At 42.8% G+C, this 22,857-nt stretch overlaps 1 pseudogene; it reads left to right on the top strand.

The window, feature by feature from the left end:
* The first annotated feature begins 5,722 nt into the window (after nucleotides 1-5,722).
* LOC126704201 (uncharacterized) lies at nucleotides 5,723-11,579 on the top strand (annotated as a pseudogene).
* The last annotated feature ends 11,278 nt before the right edge of the window (nucleotides 11,580-22,857 follow it).

Raw genomic sequence — 22,857 nt, forward strand, 5'->3', positions numbered from 1 at the left:
AACAAGGTGGAGGGGAACCATTCCCTCTACTCTCCTCCCCACTACTCTCCCTCCCTCTACTCCCCTCTACTCTCCTCCCTCTTTAAACTTCCAAACAGGCCATTAGATGGCAGCGGGCACATTGATGCAATTATGTCAAATTGAGTGTCGATCATGCAAAATGATAATTTGAGGGACATTACAAATAGGATAAAAGTTTAGGGTAGAAAAAATGTGATTTTTCCACACCTCTTTTTAAAATGTACATATGTAATGAGAACTTAGTATCAGGCTTCAATTGTCTTCAACAATCAAAATATATTTAACCCAAAAAAAAAAATTAATGTTAATTCTATTATATATCATCACCAAATTAAATTGACAATTTCTATGGCTTAGCTTACCGATATTGTAGCAACTTTAAAATGCTACAATCTTCTAAGTCAAACATCATGTAGCGAAATTGATGACAACTTCTAATAAAATAGATTTAGTTACATTTGACTTCTTATTTTTCTGCAATACAATACACTTGTAAATTGGAAACAACATCTTATAAACATATGTATGAGCTCACTACAAATTTAGTTCTAATCCATATCTATCTAATTTATTAAATTAATAGTTTAATCAATAATCTATTTTAAATTTTAATTGTATTCCAAGTTTTTGTCAAGTGTTATTCTAATTGTACTCTGATTTGATATTAAATGTCTTTAAATTTTAAATGCACTCTAAGTTTGTATCGAGTACCCTTCCAATTGCACTATAATCTTATGTTAAATGTCTTTATATGTAAATTTATTAATCTAAACTTAGAAAATATCATGAATGTGTAGAACTTGTTGCTTATAAATTTAAAATGAAAACGACGTTTTATAGAATAACGTTTTTTCTTTCTTTTATACATCACTTTATTTAGTGATCACAAAAAAAAAAAAAAAAAAAAAAAAAAAAAAAAAAAAAATCAAAATCAAAGAGGATTCCGTATGATTTTCAAGAAGATGGATTTATTATCAAATAAATTGTTTTTGAATATTGATGTTACAACAAAAAATAGTAATTATTAAGAGAAAAGAGTCACAAGTTTTGAAAATGATAAAATAATAAAATCTTACAATATATATATATATATATATGTATATATGTATATATGTATATATATAACATCTCAATGGCCAAATTAGTATATTTATTCTCAACAAGTTCAAAACCTAGTCAAATCTCTACAAATAATGGTTGGATGATCATTTTTTAGGTTTCAGGGATATTTCAGTCATTTTCTAGGTTTTGGAGGTATTTCGGTTAATTTTTAGGTTTCGAGGGTATTTCGATTATTTTTTAGGTTTAGGGGGTATTTTGGTCAATTTTTAGGTTTAGGGGGTATTTTAGACATTTTTTAGGTTTAGGGGGTATTTTGGTAATTTTTAGGTTTCAGGAGTATTTTGGTCATTTATTAGGTTTAGCCTTTTAGGGGGTATTTTGGTCAATTTTTAGGTTTCGGGGGTATTTTGGTCATTTTCTAGGTTTAGGGGTATTTTGGTTAATTTTTAGGTTTCGAGGGTATTTCAGTCATTTTTTAGGTTTTGGGGGGTATTCTGGTCATTTTTTAGGTTTAGGGGTATTTCGGTTAATTTTTAGGTTTTGGGGGTATTTCGGTTATTTTTTAGGTTTTGGGGGGTATTTTGGTATTTTTTTAAGATTTCAAGGGTATTTTGGTTATTTTTAAGTTTAGGGGGGTATTTCGGTCATTTTTGAGGCTTAAGGGGTATTTTGGTAATTTTTAGTGGTTTGGGGGTATTTTAGAGTTGGGTGATTTGTAGAAATGATACTTGGATCATAATTGGGTCTAATTAGGTACCTAGTTAAAACCGAATAAACATTAATGTAAATTGGGTTAATACTCATTTAACCCAGTCATTTAACCCAATTAATAAATGAGTGGGTGTTAAGGTCCAAAATATCACAAGTAGTATGTTGAGGCCCAAACCATCATAAATATTGAAATCTAAAATCCAAAGGGGCCCCTAAAGAAGGGCAAGGCACAATCCGCCAACCAAGGCCCATTTAAAATGAGCAAGATGAGGCCCAAACCCATGAACAGGTAAGTTATGGGCCTTAGAAAAGAAATGAAAAAGAAAAGGGAAGCTTAGCCCAGCCTTTGTGAGGAAAATTTCCAGGGGTGTCCAGAAAGGGACTGGATCAGGATACCTTGGGACTCCCAGAAACTTGGGATCATAGGGAAATTCAGAAAGGGATTAGCTGGGATTGGGACAACTTAAGGGAGCATGCTCATGGACACAAGGAACGAAGATAGACATGTCTCATCAGCCACTCATGGTTCAGAAAAAATGTTGATGACTTAGGAATCAACACTTCATGAAAAGGAGCCTAGTACCTCAGGGAACGTAGTAAGGTGGACCATGAAGGAAGGTGGCTGGGGATCTTTCAGCCTGATAGGGAGGAATCTGCTTATTTAGAGAAAATGACAAAAGGTGAAACAGCAAAAAATGTGGGTTTGAGAAGGAGCATCTAAAAGCTTTGGGAATTGAAGATTGAAAGTCAGCTCTTAAGACCTCCCAAAAGAGGAAGGTCAGCTGGAGACTTTTTAGGAGGAAACCTCAAAAAGGGAAAATAGTGAGAAAATAAGGAAGGGACTAGCCACCAATGTTGCTAACACAACATTGGTTTTAGTACCAGGACATCAAATGGGGGGAATCAGTAGTATACCAAAAACCCTAAGAAGGTACTATAAAAGGGAGTGAAGTAATCAACAAAAACCAGTCAGCAATAAGGAATTAGAGCAAAAAGATCATTTGAAAAACTTCTTTGAATTTCAAAAAAGTAGAAAAGAGGGAAAACACTGTGAGGGATCCTGAGACAGGCACTAGAGGTTACACTTGGATTCAAAGGGATTCAAACCTCATAAGTCTTAGAAGCCTACAAAGAGCTATATAAGTCTGTGACTTTTGAATTTATTTGGACCTTGTGACATATCCCAATGGAGAAAGGGACCCAATGTACTAAAACTCAAGAAAAATAATGAAATATTATTTATCATTATGAGAATCCCTCGTGTCTTAGTTATCCTTTTATTCATTCCTTATTGTACAATATGTATATATTTTGTATGCATAAATGTGTATATGTTGTAGGAATTATGTTTTGTGCGCAACTTGGTTTGTAATCAGCCCAAAATAGTTGTGGTGAACCAAGTTCAGTCCACCAAACCACAAGCATAAGGCCCAGGATCCCTATTTCTACTTGGGATTTGGGTATTGTAAAAAAAAAAAAACAAAAAAAAAAAAAACCCACAATGAGTTTGGATCTTATTTAAGTGGGTGGGTTTGGGTAGACAAATGAGCTTGGGTTGATTTTGCCAAAATAGTAATTTCAAACTATGAAAGATGTTTTTGGGCTTAGTGTGAATAATGTTTTTGAGCTATGCTTGGAGTGTAAGTGGATCATTAAAGAATTTAGATACTATTATCAATACCCCATTTATAATACAACTATACAAGCCCATCATATTTTAACTTAAAAAAAAAAAATTTTGAACTTGTATTTAAAGTGGACCATGACACTTAGAAGCCCACACATTTTTTTTTGTTTGATTATAATTATGGTCCCTAATGTTGCCTTATGTATCAAAATGATCCCTAATGTTTTAAATGTGTTAGTTTAGTCTTTAACATTTTGGAATTATGTCAATATAATCTCAATGTATAGTGGTAAATGGGAAAAATTGACGTGAATAACATTAATATTGTAAGTGTTATTTTTATACCACCTAAGCTTCCATGTGGCCTTAATTTAAAAAAAAAAAAAAAACATCTAAACTAAAATTACAAACTTGACATAGTTGGGATTGAGATCCCTAGAGTCTCAACTGATAATAAAAAGAGTGAGATTTCTTTCTGTTGAGGACCAAAATTTCACAAGAATGCCCATTCCATGAAAAGTAAAGAAAGACCATGGGTCTTAACAAAAGAAGGCCCAATTCATGAAGCTAAGAGGGACCATGAAGGCCTAAAGTCCCAAAAAGAAGGAAAAAGAAAGGTATAATAATAATAATAACAAAGAAAAAAAGAAAAGGATCCCGGTCGGGCAAGAGGAAGGATCCCGGTTAGGCCAAAGGACATGCAGTGAGGATCTCGGTTAGACCAGAGGACATGCAGCAAGAAGAATCAACATCAAGGCCTTATATATGTTCAGATTTCCAGCAAAAAAACCGTTAAAAATCCAGCAAAATTCAGTGAAAGAACTGGGTCGGGATACCCAGAGGCTGCCAGAGGCTCGGGATCCTTGGGATGTGCAGCACAGCTAAAGTGGGATTGAGATAGCTCAAAAAGGGTACTACGAAATACAAGAAACGAAGAACAGATATGTCATTCTCAATCACCTAGTGGTGCAGCAAAGAACCAAAAAGCTTGGATGATGGAGATCAAGGCACCGCTTCGAAGGATCTTGTTCAAGTACCAATTGGGCCGGTTACGAGAGCACAAGCAAAGAAGTTCAAGGATGTACTTAACGGACTCATCCAAGAGTTATGGGCTTAAGCAAATTCGTGGAGGCCCATTGAGCATGATCCACGTGGGCAACAAAAAATCGTCACCTTGATTCAAGTTCTAGAAGGATTCGGTCAAGGCTAAGAATTGGCATGAAATATTTTGGGTCTATGTAAAAAAACGTTATTCTAGGTTTAGGTGATTTATTTCCTTGTTTTTAGGTGCATTTAATACTTTTTAGGTCAAACTTTATTCCTAATATGATTAGGTATCAATTAGGAGTTATTTTAGAATATATTTTCTTGTCTGTCAAGTTTTAAGGAGCCCTTAAATAGTCATCTAAGTCTGTAAACGTTTTTCAGACATTATTGATAAAACTTGTGAGGTTTATTCTCTTTGGTTCTTTGAAGAACTACTCGAACTTATCGGGAATTCCCATGGCGTTCATCTCGACTTATCAAACGGTGTTTCCACCACCGTTTGTAGCGTCTTCCTTATACCGAGGTTCTTGTTTGTCATAAACAACGGGTCGAGGTATCCCATTTGAATTTGTCCATAGAACGATCTTGGGTTTCCTTTCGTTGTTGGGTCTCGTTAGTCTTGACGGGGTTCACATCATTTGGTATCAGAGCAAGGTTTCTAGTTCAGATTTGCCTATCCTTTAACATATTTATCTCTTCTTAGCCGAATTTCCTTTACCCTATCTGTTCAATCTTTGTTTGTCTTGTTGATGTCTAAACTATTGGTCTGGTCTCACATCTCTTAGTTATTTCGAAATCTTATTTCATTATTCTCAAAAGCTAGTTGTTGATCATAAAAAAAAAAAAAAAAAGAGTGAGACTCGAAGAAGAAGACAGAAAGGAGTCCCAAAAAAAAAAAAATTTTCACTATTCTGTGCTTCCAAAATTCCAAAGCTGCCATATTCCTTCTAATTCTAATCTGAAAATTTTCATATTCCTTACGTTCAAATCTGAGATTCCTTAATTAGTTCTTGGTGAATTGTTGCTGGAAATTTTGAGTTGTTTGTTTAGTTTCAAAAGAACTGAAAGAGAATTATCGAGTGGAAAAAGGCAAGAGTGGTGAGAACATCAGAGGGTAAAAGCCATATTATTTTGAGTGAAACATGAGTGGAGAGTGATCCACATTCTTGAGTGTAAACACGTAAGGGAGTGATTTGTGAGGTTCCTTTTTTTTTTTTTTTCTTTTTTTCTTCTAACCTTTGTTTTGCAGCAATCATGTCTCATGATGGTGGTAAGAGCATTTCCGAAGATGATACAAAATTGGCTGATCCGAAAGCGTTTTTAGAGGCCATGATGAGTGAGATGAGGTGTGTGATGAAGATGGACATGACACAGGTTCACGAACGGATAGATCAAATGGAGAATAGACGTGAGGAGCAACCACGAAATGGTCATAATTTGCGTAGAAGGGAAAGAGTTCCACCAAGGGAGGAGGATGAAGAGCGTTATGGGTCTGGTTTTGATGAAGAAGAAGATCGGGATTCCATTGTTAGCAATAGGAGACCTGGAGGAAGATTTAGAGAAGCTAGGAATCGTGAAGATAACAACTTGGGTGGTATTAAGATGAAGATTCCGTCCTTTCAAGGTAGGTCTGATCCTGAGGCATATCTTGAGTGGGAGAAGAAGATGGAGTTCGTGTTTGATTGCCACAATTACTCCGAGACAAAGAAGGTAAAATTAGCCGTGATTGAATTTTTTGAATACGCTATTACTTGGTGGGACCAGCTTGTGATAAACAGGATGCAGAATAGAGAACGCCTAATAGACACATGGGAGGAGATAAAAGTAGTGGTGAGAAAGCGATTCGTTCCAAGTTACTACTACCGAGAGTTGTACAAAAAGCTACAAGGTCTTAGACAAGGAAGTCGAAGCGTAGATGACTACTACAAGGAGATGGAGATTGCTATGATCCGCGCTAATGTAGAGGAGGATCGGGAGGCTACAATGGCTAGATTTTTGCTTGGCTTAAACCGGGAGATCCATGATAAGGTAGAGATGCAGCATTATGTGGAATTGGAAGATATGGTGCATATGGCTATCAAAGTGGAACAACAACTCAAGAGAGGGAATGGGACACATGCAGGCCATAACTCTAGTTCTACCTCTTGGAAATCGAGTCATGCTAAGCCGCTGGACAAGTCACAAACGCCCAAACTCGAGCCCAAGTCCTCGACCACTAGCCATGTTCCTCAAGGTAAAACCGAAGCCTCTACCTCTAGGAATCGTGATATTAAATGTTTTAGATGTCAAGGCAGGGGCCACATAGCAAGTCAATGTCCAAACAAGCAAGTCATGGTGTTGCAAGCCAATGGTGAAATTGTGACCGATGATGAAGATTTCGACACCGACACTGACGACATGCCGCCATTAGAGGATATTTCTGAGGAGGAGTATTTAGCCCCTGGCGCATTGACATTGGTAGTGAGGAGAGCATTGAGCTTGCAAGCAAAAGGAGTTAATGAAATACAGCGGGAGAACATCTTTCACACTAGGTGCTACGTTAAAGACAAGGTATGTAGTGTGATTATCGATAGTGGTAGTTGTACTAATGTTGCAAGTACAATTATGGTGGAGAAATTGGGATTGTCCATGGTAAAGCACCCTAGACCGTACAAGTTGCAATGGCTAAATGATAGTGGTGAGATCAGGGTGAACAAGCAAGTGTTAGTTGCATTTCGGATTGGTAAATACGAAGATGAAGTGTTGTGTGATGTAGTACCGATGCAAGCGGGACACTTATTGCTAGGGCGTCCATGGCAGTTCGATAGGCAAGTGAAGCATGATGGCTTTACAAACAAGTACTCTTTTGTACTTAATCAACGATCAATCACTCATGTACCATTGACACCGTAGCAAGTATACGAGGATCAAGTAAGATTACAAAAGGAGAGTGATCAAAAGAAAGAGAGTGAGCAAAAGAAAAAGGGTGAAAATTAGAGAGAGGCCGAGAAAAATGGGGGAGAAAAAGAAAATCAAAGTTCGGCCCTTGAGAGAAAATCAGAGAGAAAAAAAAAGAATTTCTATGCAAAAGTGAGTGAGATCAAGCGAGCAATGTTTTCAAATAAGCCGATGATTGTACTTTTGTACAAAAAGGCACTTTTAAACACTAACGAACTTGACCTTGCTTTGCCTAGTTCTATTGTTTTTCTTTTGCAGCAGTACGAGGATGTTTTCCCCAAGGAAACACCACATGGGTTACCTCTAATCCGAGGGATTGAACATCAAATTGATTTTGTTCCCGGTGCAACCATTCCAAACCGACCAGCTTATAGGAGCAATCCCGAGGAGACAAAGGAGCTTCAATGGCAGGTAAGTGAATTGTTGGAGAAAGGGCACATGAGGGAGAGCATGAGCCCATATGTAGTTCAGGTCTTACTTGTACCTAAAAAGGATGGGACGTGGAGAATGTGCGTTGATTGCCGAGCCATCAACAACATAACGGTAAAGTATCGTCATCCTATCCCACGCTTAGATGATATGTTAGATGAGCTGCATGGTTCTTGCATATTTTCTAAGATTGATTTAAAAAGTGGTTATCATCAAATTAGGATAAAAGAAGGAGATGAATGGAAAACCGCCTTTAAAACAAAATATGGTTTGTATGAATGGTTAGTTATGCCTTTTGGTTTGACTAATGCCCCGAGTACCTTTATGAGACTTATGAACCATGTTTTACGTGCATTTATAGGCAAATTTGTTGTTGTCTATTTTGATGATATACTCATTTATAGCAAAAACATAGACGATCATGTAGTACATTTGAAATCCGTTTTAGATGTGCTAAGGAAAGAAAGGTTGTTTGCTAATTTAAAAAAGTGCACTTTTTTCACCAATAAGCTTGTATTTTTGGGATTTGTTGTTAGTGCACAAGGTATACAGGTTGATGAAGAGAAGGTACGTGCAATCCAAGATTGGCCGAGTCTCACAAGTGTAGGTAATGTTCGTATTTTTCATGGACTTGCTAGTTTCTACTAGCGGTTCGTGAAGGACTTTAGTAGCTTAGCCGCACCGCTTATCAAAGTGATTAAGAAGAACGTTGGATTTCGGTGGGGAGAAGAACAAGAGAAGGCATTTCAATTAATCAAAGAGAAGCTGACTAGGCACCTTTGTTGTCTTTGTCCAACTTTTCTAAAACGTTTGAAATTGAATGTGATGCTTCAGGTATTGGTATAGGAGCCGTTCTTATGTAAGAAGGACGACCAATTGCTTACTTCAGCGAGAAACTCAGCGGAGCAGCCTTAAACTACCCGACTTATGACAAGGAGTTGTATGCATTGGTTCGGGCTTTAGAGACGTGGCAGCACTACCTATGGCCTAAGGAGTTCGTGATTCACACCGATCATGAGTCCTTGAAACACTTGAAGGGCCAACACAAGCTAAACAAAAGGCATGCGCGATGGGTGGAGTTCATAGAGATGTTTCCATACGTCATTCGGTACAAGTAAGGTAAGGAGAATGTAGTCGCTAATACACTTTCTCGCAGGTATGCGTTACTCTCGACACTTGATGCAAAATTGCTTGGTTTTGAACATATTAAAGAATTATATGCTGAAGACCACGAATTTTGTGAAGAATATCGAGCTTGTGAGAAAATCGCCTCTGGTAAGTTCTTTAAGCTTGATGGATTCATATTTCGAGAAAATAAACTATACGTGCCTAATTGTTCTATGAGGGAGTTCTTAGTACAGGAATCACATGGTGGGGGATTAATGGGACATTTTGGAGTTGCAAAGACTTTAGCTATTTTGTAGGAACACTTCTATTGGCCTTACATGAAACAAGATGTCGAACGGATATGTGGTAGATGTGTCACATGTAGGCAAGCTAAATCCAAAGTGCAGCCCAACGGTTTGTATACTCCTTTACCAATTCCTAGTGAGCCTTGGATTGATATCTCAATGGATTTTGTGTTAGGATTGCCTAGGACTAAACGTGGAAGAGATTCAATTTTTGTGGTCGTGGATAGATTTTCTAAAATGGCACATTTTATTCCATGACACAAAATGGATAACGCTTCACATGTTGCTGATTTGTTCTTTAGAGAGATTGTGAGATTACATGGCATGCCTAGGACAATTGTTTCGGATAGAGATGCTAAGTTCTTGAGCTATTTTTGGAAGACTTTGTGGTGTAAGCTAGGTACTAAGCTATTGTTTTCCACTACTTGTCATCCACAAACTGATGGTCAAATTGAAGTAGTAAATAGGACTTTGTCTACTCTATTGAGGGCAATCATTAGAAAGAACATCAAAACATGGGAAGAATGTTTACCACATGTTGAGTTTGCATATAATAGAGCTGTTCATTCTGCTACCAAATTTTCGCCATTTGAAATTGTGTATGGGTTTAATCCTTTAACTCCATTGGATTTATCTCCTTTACCTTTGACGGAGCACGTTAATTTAGATGGCAAAAAGAAAGCTGACTTTGTGAAGCAGATTCATGAGAAAGCAAGACTCAACATTGAGCGAAGAACGGAGCAATATGCCTCACAAGCCAACAAGGGACGTCGCAAACTGGTTTTTGAACCCGGAGATTGGGTTTGGCAGCATATGAGAAAAGAAAGATTCCCGGCGAAAAGACGTTCCAAATTGCTCCCAAGAGGAGATGGTCCCTTCCAAGTCCTCGAGCGTGTCAATGACAATGCTTACAAGCTAGATTTACCTGGTAAGTATGATGTAAGTGCCACTTTTAATGTTACTGATTTGAGTCCTTTTAATGTAGGTGATGATTTGAGGGCAAATCCTTTTCAAGAGGAGGGGGATGATGGAGATCAAGGCACTGCTTCGAAGGATCTCGTTCAAGTACCAATTGGGCCGGTTACGAGAGCACAAGCAAAGAAGTTTAAGGATGTACTTAACGGACTCATCTAAGAGTTATGGGCTCAAGCAAATTCGTGGAGGCCCATTGAGCATGATCCACGTGGGCAACAAAAAATCGTCACCTTGATTCAAGTTCTAGAAGGATCCGGTCAAGGCTAAGAATTGGCATGAAATATTTTGGGTCTATGTAAAAAAACGTTATTCTAGGTTTAGGTGATTTATTTCCTTGTTTTTAGGTGCATTTAATGCTTTTTAGGTCAAACTTTATTTCTAATATGGTTAGATATCAATTAGGAGTTATTTTAGAATATATTTTATTGTCTGTCAAGTTTTAAGGAGCCCTTAAATAGTCATCTAAGTCTGTAAACGTTTTTCAGACATTATTGATAAAACTTGTGAGGTTTATTCTCTTTGGTTCTTTGAAGAACTACTTGAACTTATCGGGAATTCCCGTGGCGTTTATCTTGACTTATCAAACGGAGTTTCCACCACCGTTTGTGGCGTCTTCCTTATACTGAGGTTCTTGTTTGTCATAAACAATGGGTCGAGGTCTCCGATTTGAATCTGTCCATAGAACGATCTTGGGTTCCCTTTCGTTGTTGGGTCTTGTTAGTCTTGACGGGGTTCACATCATTGGAGAGTGACAATTCATGAACAAAAGGCTGGTATCTCGGGAACCCAGAATGAAGAACTATAAGGGGAAGTGGCTGGGAAAACTTTCAACCTAGCAGGAATGAATTCTGCTCACTTGGGAAAAATGACAGCAAGAAGGACGGCCAGAAGGTGAGTCTGAAAAGGTAAAAAAGTCAAGAAGCTGAGGTCAACTCCCTAAGGACAGCTCAGAATGGAAAGTTAGCAAGGGACTTTCAGGGAGACAACACCAAAAGGAGAAAATTATGAGGATCAAGGAAAGAACCAGTCATCAGAGTGGTTGGCACAATAGGGGTGCTAGTACCCAGGGAGCCAAGGAGGGGAATTAGTGGTACTTTGGAACCCTAGAATGACACTATAAAAGAGGGAAGCAGCCAACATTGAAGGGGCATTCAGCAATAGAAAATCACAACAGAATCATTGAGAAAACTTTGTCAAAAACTCAAAGAAAGTAGGAAAATATTGTTCGGTATCCCAAAAATAGCTACTATAGAACATACTTGGATTTAAAGGGATTCAAACTTTGCAAGTCTTAGAAGTTTAGATAGCCATTTAAGTCTGTAATTTTTGAACTTATTTGGACCTTGTAACACGTTTTAGTGAGCACATTGTAATCCACAATTAAGAAAAGAAATGAAATATTTCGTACTGATTTAAGGATCCTTAACAATTATTTCATGTGTTTCTTTATTACATTGTTTTCCTTTGCTGCTTTCTTGCTGTTCAATACATATATTCTTGTTTGCTAGTTTTCCTTTTACTCAGCCAAAAGCTGAGTCTTTTTATCGGGGTCCTCACTTCAATTTGGGCCTTGGACACACTTAGCCTCCAAAGAAACATATGCCAAAACATGCACACATCAGATATCACTCTCTCCCGCAAAAATCCTTCTCACCTAACTATCTTGGAAGGTAATGCCCAAGCAAAGCCACTTGGACTTGAATTCCAAATCCCGCAAGTTTTGTGCAAAAACACTAAGTCTTTGAGAATTGGGGTCAGGATCCTCGTAGCTGAATCATTCTTATGAAATTCATTTACATATATGTATATGTATTAAAATGTATATCCTAATCTAAGAAACTAACAATTATTTGAAGATATGTGTATTGTATAGTGTGTTCTTATGTAAGACCTATAGAGGTAAGGGAAATGACAAAACTCCATTGCATAATAAGCATGGAGAAAGATCGTGTAGTTCAGAGAATTAGCATTCTAGGTTCTTACAGGCCTAGTACTCCTGGGAACCATGACAGTACGCTTGGGGTACCAAGTGAATGAACTTTTTTAAATGTTTACACAATAAAAGATAAGCTTCAAATACTCTATTTCAATCTCTTTCTCATTGTGAATATTATGAATAATTATTTTACTTGTTTCGTAAGAATTAAGGGTCATTTTATGACACTAAAACACTTATAATGGTATTTTATTGCTTAGGAGGAATCGCATTTTGCCTTGAGGAGCTTTATTTGACTTGTGCACAACTTGGTTCGTAATCAGCCCCCATTTAGTTGTGGTAAACCAAGCCCAGTCCACCAAAACAACAAGTAAAGAGCCCAGGATCCTTGTTTCTACTCGGGCCTGTGTGATAAGAAAAAAGCACCCACACACTCTCTATGAGAGAGAGAGAGAGAGAGTACATGGTCAACACTATAGGTGGCTTAAAGATCAGGTAGAGGAAAATTTTAAAAATAAGACATGTTTGGTACACCCACTTAAACACATGTTTTCAATTTTTAAACAACATTACACGTATTTCCACACACTTTTCACCTACATGTATTTCCACATATGTTTTCAGTTTTTAAGTGCATGTACCAAACACCTCCTAAGTTTGAGATTTAAAAGTGGATTGCGTTTGCAATGTACTTGAAAGGAACTGTATCTAAAAGGTTAGCACTTAGCAAAACTAGGCATGAATTTCAACAAATAAAATTAGTTTTTAAATAAATAATTGGATTTATATTTCAAGGGTCAATAAGTTTTCCATCAAAGGTAGTGGGCTATCAAATAAAACGTAGTTATAAGATAAAGAAGACCCATTCTTGGCAAGAGCATTTGTGCACCAATCGGCTTCCCAATAGAAAAAATTTTACGAAAAAAGTTTACATATTATTTAGACTTTATTTGGGAATTATTTGTCATATTAAAAAGAATTAAAAATTGCCATACAATACAAGCACTTTACTTTTGTTCTTAGCATCTTTAAGAAGATTATTGTCATTTTTAGAAGAATCATTATATGTGAAAATTTTTGTGTATTTATTTTTAACTAGTCACTAATCCATGCGATGCATAGGATTGTTTTTAAAAAACATATATGTAGGGGCGGTTTTTGGGGCTCAGGCCCAACAGGCGGGCGATTCTGGCCCAAAAGTCCCTCAACAATGAATTTGTAGAGAGTAGGTTACAGAACTAGGTCTTTGACAGCGGGAACATAGTTATGAACAAGCCATGCAACCAGTTGGACGTAGGGATATTCCTCCAAGCTTTTGGGATAACAGTCCTTGGGGCTGTATCTTCTGCTTTTTATCTCTAACTCCTTTCTCTTTTTCTATGTTTTTCTTCCTCCTGCTTGCGATCCCTTGGCCATGGGGATCTCCTTCTCTTATATAGCATCCTTCCTAAGATCACGACCCTACACTTGTTAATCATCTGGGCCTCTACTTGAGTGCCTGTCCCATAGGACATCCTCCCTCTTTTCTGTGAGTTGCACTGGCCAAGATAATTCTGTGCTCTTGTCCTTTCCACATTAATGCGGCTGGAAAAGTAGCTCCTTGGCATTTAATGCGGCAATCGTGGTTGCCCCCCTCCTTGAACGTCATGCACTATTCCTTCGTATTGGATGACTTTTCGCTATGTATAGGGTGCGAATCGGACGCATACTTGGCGAGTCCGAGGAGGTACTCCTCCTCGGACGCCCCTAAGCAGGCCCGGCCCAACATGGTTGGGCTGGGATATCCTATGCCCATGCCTTTTCTTCTTGTCGTGGTTGGGCTTAGTACATGTACTATGGCCCAACGTCGATTGACGGATTTTACCCCTACAATAGCCCCTCAAAATTCCTGCCCTTTTTCTGGGTCCGAGGAGAAAAGGCGGGATTTTGATACTCACTAGACAGTTCGTGGTGAATCACTGCTTCACACGTGTAGGGGGGGAGCATGCCTTCACGTGCCTCATTAATGTTGAGGGCATTTAATGACCCAAGGGAAAGTAACCGCAGCTTTCGAGGTTTTACACTCGTCCAATCCAACGGTTGAAGGCCGGATCTACGGTGGACAGCGTTTCACTCGCCTTAGACGTAAGTGCGTCTGTTCAACTTCTTCCGAGTATAATAGGTTTTGAGGGCGTTTGTCCCTCACTTTTGACGAGCATTCCAATATTCAGAACGTCTCAGAGCTTTCTTCTTCAGGCCGTTCTCACTTCCGTTGCCATTCTCTTGAAGACTCCTTCGAGCTTCTTACCCGTAAGTGCGCGCTTCTTCTCCATTATTCTTCATTAATCATACTGCCTTCAAGTTGTTTTTAGGATTAAAGGGGATGTGTAGGCTTGAGAAAATGGTAGATTCTCCGGCCGGTATGGCGGGCTTCAGGGCGAAGTATCGTATCCCACCGGAGGTAGATTTAGAGTACTGTCATCTGGAGGACATTTTGTTCAAGCGGAGAACAGGGGAAGTCGCAATTCCAATGATAGCCTTCGTGGAAGGAGGAATGACTATTCCAATGGGGAGAATAACTAGGGATTACCTACGTGGTCATAGATTGGCCCCCCATCAATGCACCGCTAATCTCTTCCGGATCCTGGGGTGTGTCAAAACCCTGAACAATCAGATGAACCTCGGCCTCTCATGGCACGACGTGGTTCATCTTTATGAATGCCATAGGCTCGGTGACTCATACTATCTAAAGTCCAGGACTGACGAAGTGAGGTTGATATCCTGCCTTTCGAAGTCCAGCAAAGGCTTGAAGGACGACCATTTGATCGTCTCCGGACCATGGCATGACGGCCCTCACTGTCCGACTAGGGCGGGAACGCCAGGTGGGGTGTCGTAGAACTAGATTCCGTGGGGAGGACTTTATTTTTAAGCTCCTCCCCCTCCTTTTTCTTTTATTTTAAACTTGTTGGCTTGGTTGCATGTCTCCTCGGACTAACATAAACCTTTTAACGGCCTTCGCAGACAAGGAGCGAACATCCCCTCGGCTGAGCTTGGTCAATATCCCGGCCCTAAATTACCTCCTGAGGTCCGAGATCTTCGTTAGCGAGGACGGACAACTACGGTCGGCTCCTTTGATTTTGGACTTCACTCCACTCACTCGAGCCCAGGTGGAAGCCGGAAAAGCTATAAGGGCTGGCAGTCCGAGGTTGGCACGCATTGACGTTTCCATACCAGGGTTTCTCGCTGCCACAGATTTGCCTCCTATTCAGTTACCTCCCCAACGTGCCTTTCCCCCAGTAGTTATCCCAGAGGAGGAGGCTGGCTCTTCACATTCAACCTTAGAGGATCAGATAGACCAGTTTTAATTTACTGAGGAAGGGGAGGCTTCGGTCAGAGTAGTAGAGCTCTCCGACTCTGACGCTGATTTAGACCGCGCCTCAGCGGCTCCTGGTACTGGTTTGGTCATCGCACAACCTGATATCAGCGAAGACACAGAAGAAGAAGAAGGAATGGATCCCCAGCCGAGGACTGGCCTCAGGGGTCTTCTATCTAACAGGTCCAAGGGGCAGACCTCCAAGGAAGTCTCGAAGGGACAGACCGTCCCCAAAGCTCCCGCTCCTCCTCCCCCTCCCTCATCGGATGCGGCGCTGCAGCCTATGCCTAACTTAAGGCGAAAAAGGCCTGTAGAAGAGACGGAGGAGGGAGAGGTTGCCTGTGAGAAGGCCGGGCCTAAAAAGAAGGGCAAGGAAACGAAAGAGCCCCGAGAGAAAAGGACCAGGTCCACTGAGAGCCGAGATGAGGCGGCCATTCTGAGGGGACCACGAACGTGGTCTCCTCGGATAGAGTTAGATGGCGCTCCAATCCTCTGGGATGCGACCCTATGGGAATCCCAGCGAGAGCAGGCTTCGTTCTTGGCCGAGGCGCTGCAGCAGCCTCTTCTCTTGCCCCGTGACATGGAGGGTCTCAGGAAGACTCGTCAGCCAGAACTTTTCATGTCGCTGAAGAGGGACATAGCCATGGTAAGTGGAATCTTCTATCTTGTCTTTGTACTGAGTACCCTCTTATCGTCTTGTTTTGATATCGTCTTCATTTCCGTCCGAGCGCAGGTCACTCAACAAATTTATGTTGCCGAGGAGTGGGCCAAGAAGGCCCGTGAGGATATGCATAGGGAGGCTCAGTCTCGTTCTGCTGCTGAGAGGGCCGCTGGCGATCTCAAACGAGATTTTGATCGTCAGGGTAATGAACTAAAGGAGGTGAAGAAGGTCAATGCGAGTGCAAAGGCTGGCCTGAAAAATGCTGAAAAGCAAGCTGACGAGCTGCGCAAGCAGCTCCGTCACTCTGAGGAAAGACTGGCAGCGGAGCAACAGGCGGTTTCGGAGCTTAAGGCTGAGCTTGCAAGGACCAAGGAGGAAGCTCGCTTGTCCAGGGAGGTTGCCGAGAGGGCTGTGGAGGCTTCATATGAACGTGGAGTCCACGATACTGAGGAGAGACTGGCCGAGGAAGTTGCCATCGTCTGCAGGGAATACGTCACTTCGACCTGGGGCGTGGCCATGGATCGGGCAGCCGTCCCCGCAGATTCTGATCTCAGGAAAGTTGAGAACATCTTTTTGCCTACGGAGATACGTGAGATTCCTGGCGAGGTCGCCTCCACTGAGCCTCCTCCAACAGACTCCTCTGTTCCCGAGACTGGGGGCACGGAGCAAGCTACGCAGGGCCAGTCACCCGAGGACAGTCTTCGCATCAGCGAGATCCTTGCCCAGGCCCAGGAAATCGCCCCGGAGAACCCAGCAGCGGATGATCAGCCTACCCCGACTCAGGGCTCTTAGGGACGTAGTATAGGAATTCGTTTGTTTTGCTTTTTGTGCCTCGTTTTGTTTGATCCTTGCTAATGTTTGTGAACCGAGTTACTTTGAACATTAAATGACAAAAGTTATTTCATTTCAGATATCGTTGCTTTATTCTATTTTGTTTACATCATGAATGGATATTGGTTTTGCCATTTTACTGCTGAAAGTCAAGCAATAATGAATGAATACGTTAGAATGGCGATACTTTATAATTGGGCAAAAACGACTACGATGCTGACTTCTCCCAAGTCCGTGGCTAAGAATCTGCGCAGGACTTGGGCTCCCTTTAACACTTATTGAGAATCGCATAACGGTTAATTTCCCCCAAGTCTGTGGTCCGAGGAGCCATGCAGGACTTGGGTTCTGTTTAACACTTATTGAGAACCGTGGCGTGGTTAATTTCCCCCAAGTCTGAGGTCCGAGGAGCCATGCAGGACTTGGGTTCTGTTTAACACTTATTGAGAATCGTGCCGTGGTTAATTTCTCCCAAGTCTGTGGTCCGAGGAGCCATGCAGGACTTGGGTTCTGTTTAACACTTATTGAGATTCCTTGCGTGGTTAATTTTCCCCAAGTCTGTGGTCCGAGGAGCCATGCAAGACTTGGGTTCTGTTTAACACTTATTGAGATTCGTTGCGTGGTTAATTTCCCCCAAGTCTGTGGTCCGAGGAGCCATGCAGGACTTGGGTTCTGTTTAACACTTATTGAGAATCGTGCCGTGGTTAATTTCCCCCAAGTCTGTGGTCCGAGGAGCCATGCAGGACTTGGGTTCTGTTTAACACTTATTGAGATTCGTTGCGTGGTTAATTTCCCCCAAGTCTGTGGTCTGAGGAGCCATGCAGGACTTGGGTTCTGTTTAACACTTATCCCAAATAGTTGTATAGTAAAACGGTATCAAGTATAGTGTTTTTCATTAATAAAAGTACCTTTTCAGGTTATTTACATTCCACGGACGTGGCACTACACGTTCGTCTAAGTCTTCCAAAAAGTACGCTCCAATGCCAGCCACTGATGTGATACGGTATGGGCCCTCCCAGTTTAGTCCAAGCTTTCCCCATGCAGGGTTCCTCGCGTTGCCCAGGACTTTCCTTAGCACTAGGTCCTCGGGCGTCAAGGGTCTCGACTTCACCTTGGCGTCATAGCCCTGCTTGAGCTTTTGTTGATACTGAGCTAGGTGCACCATCGCGCTTTCCCTTCTCTCTTCGAGGAGGTCCAGGCTTTTTTCTAGAAGCCCGTTGTTAGCAATGGGGTTGAATGTAGTAGTCCTCTGGGAGGGAAAGTTTATCTCTAATGGGATGACGGCCTCGGCCCCGTAGGTCAACGAAAAGGGGGTTTCTCCCGTGGATCGGCGGGGCGTGGTGCGGTACGTCCACAAGACATGGGCGAGTTCTTCAACCCACCTCCCTTTCGCGTCGTCCAACCTCTTCTTCAGCCCATTCACTATGGTTTTGTTGATGGCCTCTGCTTGTCCGTTACTCTGCGGGTAGGCTGGTGTAGAGTATCGGTTGACAATCCCCAGTTCACTGCAATATTCCCTAAAGGCCTTGCTGTCAAATTGGAGGCCATTGTCCGAGATTAGGGTGTGTGGGGTACCGAACCTGGTGACGATATTTTTCCAGATAAACTTCTTGACATCAACATCCCTAATGTTTGCCAGTGCTTCAGCCTCGACCCATTTCGTGAAGTAATCGGTGCCGACGAGAAGAAACTTCTTGTTCCCGGCAGCTTTGGGGAACGGACCTAGTATGTCTAGGCCCCATTGTGCGAATGGCCAAGGCTAGACAATGGGTTAAGTACCCTACCCGGCTGATGTATATTCGGAGCAAACCTTTGGCATTGGTCACACTTCTTCACATATTCCAGAGCCTCCTTATGCATGCTCGGCCACCAGTAACCCAGCGTCATGGCCCTGTGGGAGAGGGACCGTCCCCCTGTATGGCTTCCGCAAATCCCCTCGTGCAACTCCTCCAGAATGAGTTCCGTATCCCCTGGGTGCACACACAGCAAGTATGGCCCTGAGAATGAACGTCTGTAAAGCTTGGAGTTCTCGGACAACCAGAATCGAGGAGCTCTCCTCCTGATTTTGTCAGCCTCGACTTTATCGTCTGGTAAGGAGTCGTACTTTAAGAACCGGACAAGAGGGTCCATCCAGCTTGGTCCCTCACCGACGTTGTGTACCCGAATACCGTAAGCCTCCTCTTCCGTTGGGCGGCAGAGGTCCTCGACCAAAATAACCCGCGGAAAGGGCTGAGCCGAGGAGGTGGCCAGTGTTGCCAGAGAATCGGCGTGGGTATTCCCACTTCTGGGTATATGCGTTAAACGGAAGTCGTCGAAGTGGGCTTGTAGGCGTTTAGCTCAGGCAAGGTACCGTTGCATTCTTTCATCCTTCGCCTCCAATTCCCCGCTTACTTGCCCCACTATGAGTCTCGAATCCGAGAATATGCTCGCGCATTTCCCACCCAACTTTCGGATCATAGACATCCCCTCCAGCAGTGCCTCATACTCGGCTTCGTTATTCGTTGCTGGGAATCCCAGTCTCAACGACTTTTCCAAGGTTATACCTTCGGGAGAGATTAGAATGAGCCCCACCCCGAAGCCCCTTTGGTTTGCTGCACCATCGATGTATGCTCTCCACTTATCGTGTTCTTACAGAGAAATCGTGCTGACCAATTTCCTATCGTCACTCGGTGATCCCGACACTTCCACCCCTTCCAAGGTAGGCTCCGCAAATTCCGCTACCAGATCGGCAAGGACTTGACCCTTTATGGCGGTGCGAGGCATGTATCTAATGTCGAAGGCGCTCAAGATGGTTCCCCATTTAGCTACTCTCCCCGTGTCGTCGGCGCTATGGAGGACTGATTTCAGTGGAAGTTGGGTTAGCACAACCACTGTATGTGCCTGAAAATAGTGGGGGAGCTTCTTTGTAGCTTCCAAGACAGCCAATATTGCCTTTTCGAGGGGGAGGTACCGGGTCTCCGCCTCTTGTAGCGACTTGCTTACGTAATACACGGGCCGCTGCGTGCCGTTGTCCTCTCGGATCAGTAGTAGGCTCACCGCATGAGCGGCGACTGCGATGTATGCATACAACACCTCATCGGCCTCGGGACTGGACATGATCGGTGGTCAGGCGAGGTATTCCTTGAGCTGTTGGAATGCTAAATCACACTCTTCAGTCCACTCGAAACCCTTCCACTTGTGCAATAGGAGGAAAAAAGGTCTGCATTTGTCCGCTGAGCGGGAGATGAAACGGTTTAAAGCTGCTATCATGCCGGTAAGCTTCTGGACATCTTTGGGATTCCGAGGAGGCTGCATACTATGAATGGCCATTATTTGATCAGGGTTAACCTCGATTCCCTGATGGGTTACCATATAGCCAAGGAATTTCCCCGATCCCACCCTAAATGAGCACTTGGATGCGTTCAGTCGCAGCTTGTACCTTCTCAGGATTTGAAACACTTCGTCGAGGTCTCTGATGTGGTCGGTCACCAATTTACTCTTTACTACCATATCGTCTATATACACCTCGATAGTTTTTCCCATCTGTTGCTCAAACATCCTAGTCATCATCCTTTGATAGGTCGACCCGGTATTCTTCAGGCCAAAAGGCATCACCTTGTAATGATAGTTGCCAACTGGGGTAACGAAAGCAGTTTTTTCCTGATCTTCGGTGGCCAAGGATATCTGATGGTAGCCCTGGAAAGCGTCCAAAAAACTCATTCGGGGATGCCCGACAGTTGCGTCTACCAGTCGGTCTATCCACGGCATCGGGAAAGGATCCTTCGGGCAGGCCTTGTTTAAGTCCGTGAAGTCCACGCAGACCCGCCATTTCCCGCTCTTCTTCTTCACCACGACTGTGTTCGCCAACCATTCGGGGTAGAATACTTCCTTGATAGCCCCAGCTCTCTTCAATTTTGCGACTTCCTCTTTCACAGCGTCCGCATGCTCCTTTGACGGGCGCCGGGGAGGCTGCTTCTTTGGTGTAATAGCCAGATTGACGTTAAGGTGATGGCGTATTAGGTCTGAGTCAACCTCGGGGGTTTCGTAAGGATCCCAGGCGAATACGTCCTCATTTCGTTGAAGAAAATTAATTAGCGTCGACTTCTCCTGTGCTGGTAATTCCGAGCCAATTTGAAAAAATCTCTCGGGGTCTGATCCGACGAGCACTTTCTCCAGCTCCTCACAGCTCACCTTCATGGCCGGTCCTTCATTACCCGTAGCTAGGATCGGGGTCCTTGATTGCTATAAGCTATTCCCGGCTGAAGTGGAGGGTCCGCTGCTTAATCGTCGAGAAATTGCCGATACCATGCATTGCCTGGCCATTCCTTGGTCCCCTACTATCTCTTTGATTCGACCCTCTGACGGATATTTCACTTTCTGGTGCAGGGTTGACGACACAGCCCCTAGTGCATAAAGCCATGGCCGTGCCACAATAGCTGTGTAGGGGGAGTATGCGTCCACCACGATGAAGTCCACTTCCACTACTTCTGAGTCTGTTTGCACAGGCAACCTAATCATGCCTTTCGGGATGACGACTTTTCCCTCAAAGCTAAGCAGGGGTGAATCATATGGCGACAGGTCTTCCTGCTTCAAATTCAGCCCCTTATACAAGTTTGGGTACATCACCTCCACGGCGCTATCCTGATCAACTAACACCCTCTTCACGTCATAACCTCCTATTCTGAGCGTCACGACTAGGGCATCTTCATGGGGTTGAATAGTTCCCTCCTTATCCTCCTCCGTGAACCCAATTAATGGCAGGGCCTTCTCTCTGGCTCTCTTGGATCCCTTTTCGCCTGGCTCTGTCGGGAACCTACCCACTGACATCACTCTGAACGGGCCGGAACCGGTTCTCCCAGGTGTGGCAAGAATGACATTTATCGTCCCTATGGGTGGCCTCAAGGCACTTTGCCTGGTATCGACATTTGACTGCTCAGGGCGGTGCAACAGATGCCTTAGCTTTCCTTCTCGGACAAGTCGATCCAAATAGTTTTTCAGGTTCCTACATTCATCAGTGACGTGACCAGGCTTTTGGTGATACGCACAGTATAGATTCTGATTGCGTTTTGAGGGGTCGCCTGCCATCCTATTCGGCCATTGAAAGAAGGGTTCGTGCTTTATCTTCTCCAGGATCTCGTGCAATGGTTCTCGGAACACAGCGTGGACTACCTGAGCCCCTGTAGATCCAGATTGTTCTATATAATCTCTCCTCGGCTTATTACTGCTACTGAAGCGGTCCGACCTGAAGTCCCTCCTCTCCTGAGGGACAAACTTCGCCTTTCCCTTCCCAATCTGCTGGTCCTCTTCGACCCTTTTATACTTGTCTATCCTTTCCATGAGTTGTCGCACGCTGGTGACTGGTTTCCTAGTGAGAGACTTTCTCAAGCCATGCTCTGTCGGCAGGCCCCTTTTAAAGGTACTGATGGCGACGTCATCGTGGTTTCCTTCTACTTCATTGTACGTCTCCCAATATCTGTCCGAGTAGGCCTTCAGCGTTTCTCCTTCTCGCATGGACAAGGATAAGAGGGAATCGAGGGGCCGAGGGACTCTAGTGTTGGTGATGAAGCGGGAACCAAAAGCCTACGTCAGCTGTTTAAAGGAGTCTATGGAATTCGGTGGGAGGGCATCAAACCATCTCATGGCCAGGGGTCCCAGGCTGGATGGAAACACCTTACACATTAACGCCTCGTCCCTGGAGTGGACGGCCATCCTTTGGTTGAATTGGCTCACGTGCTTCACTGGGTCAGTTCGACCATTGTATAGGGTAAACGCTGGCTGATTAAACCGCCGAGGAAGCACCGCCCTCTCTATTCTACGGGTAAATGGCGACTGGGAGATTCGATCCAGGGCCTTGCTCATGGCGTCATTGACCAGGCCTTG

This window comes from Quercus robur, chromosome 1 (assembly GCF_932294415.1).
Source record: "Quercus robur chromosome 1, dhQueRobu3.1, whole genome shotgun sequence".
NCBI lineage: Eukaryota > Viridiplantae > Streptophyta > Magnoliopsida > Fagales > Fagaceae > Quercus > Quercus robur.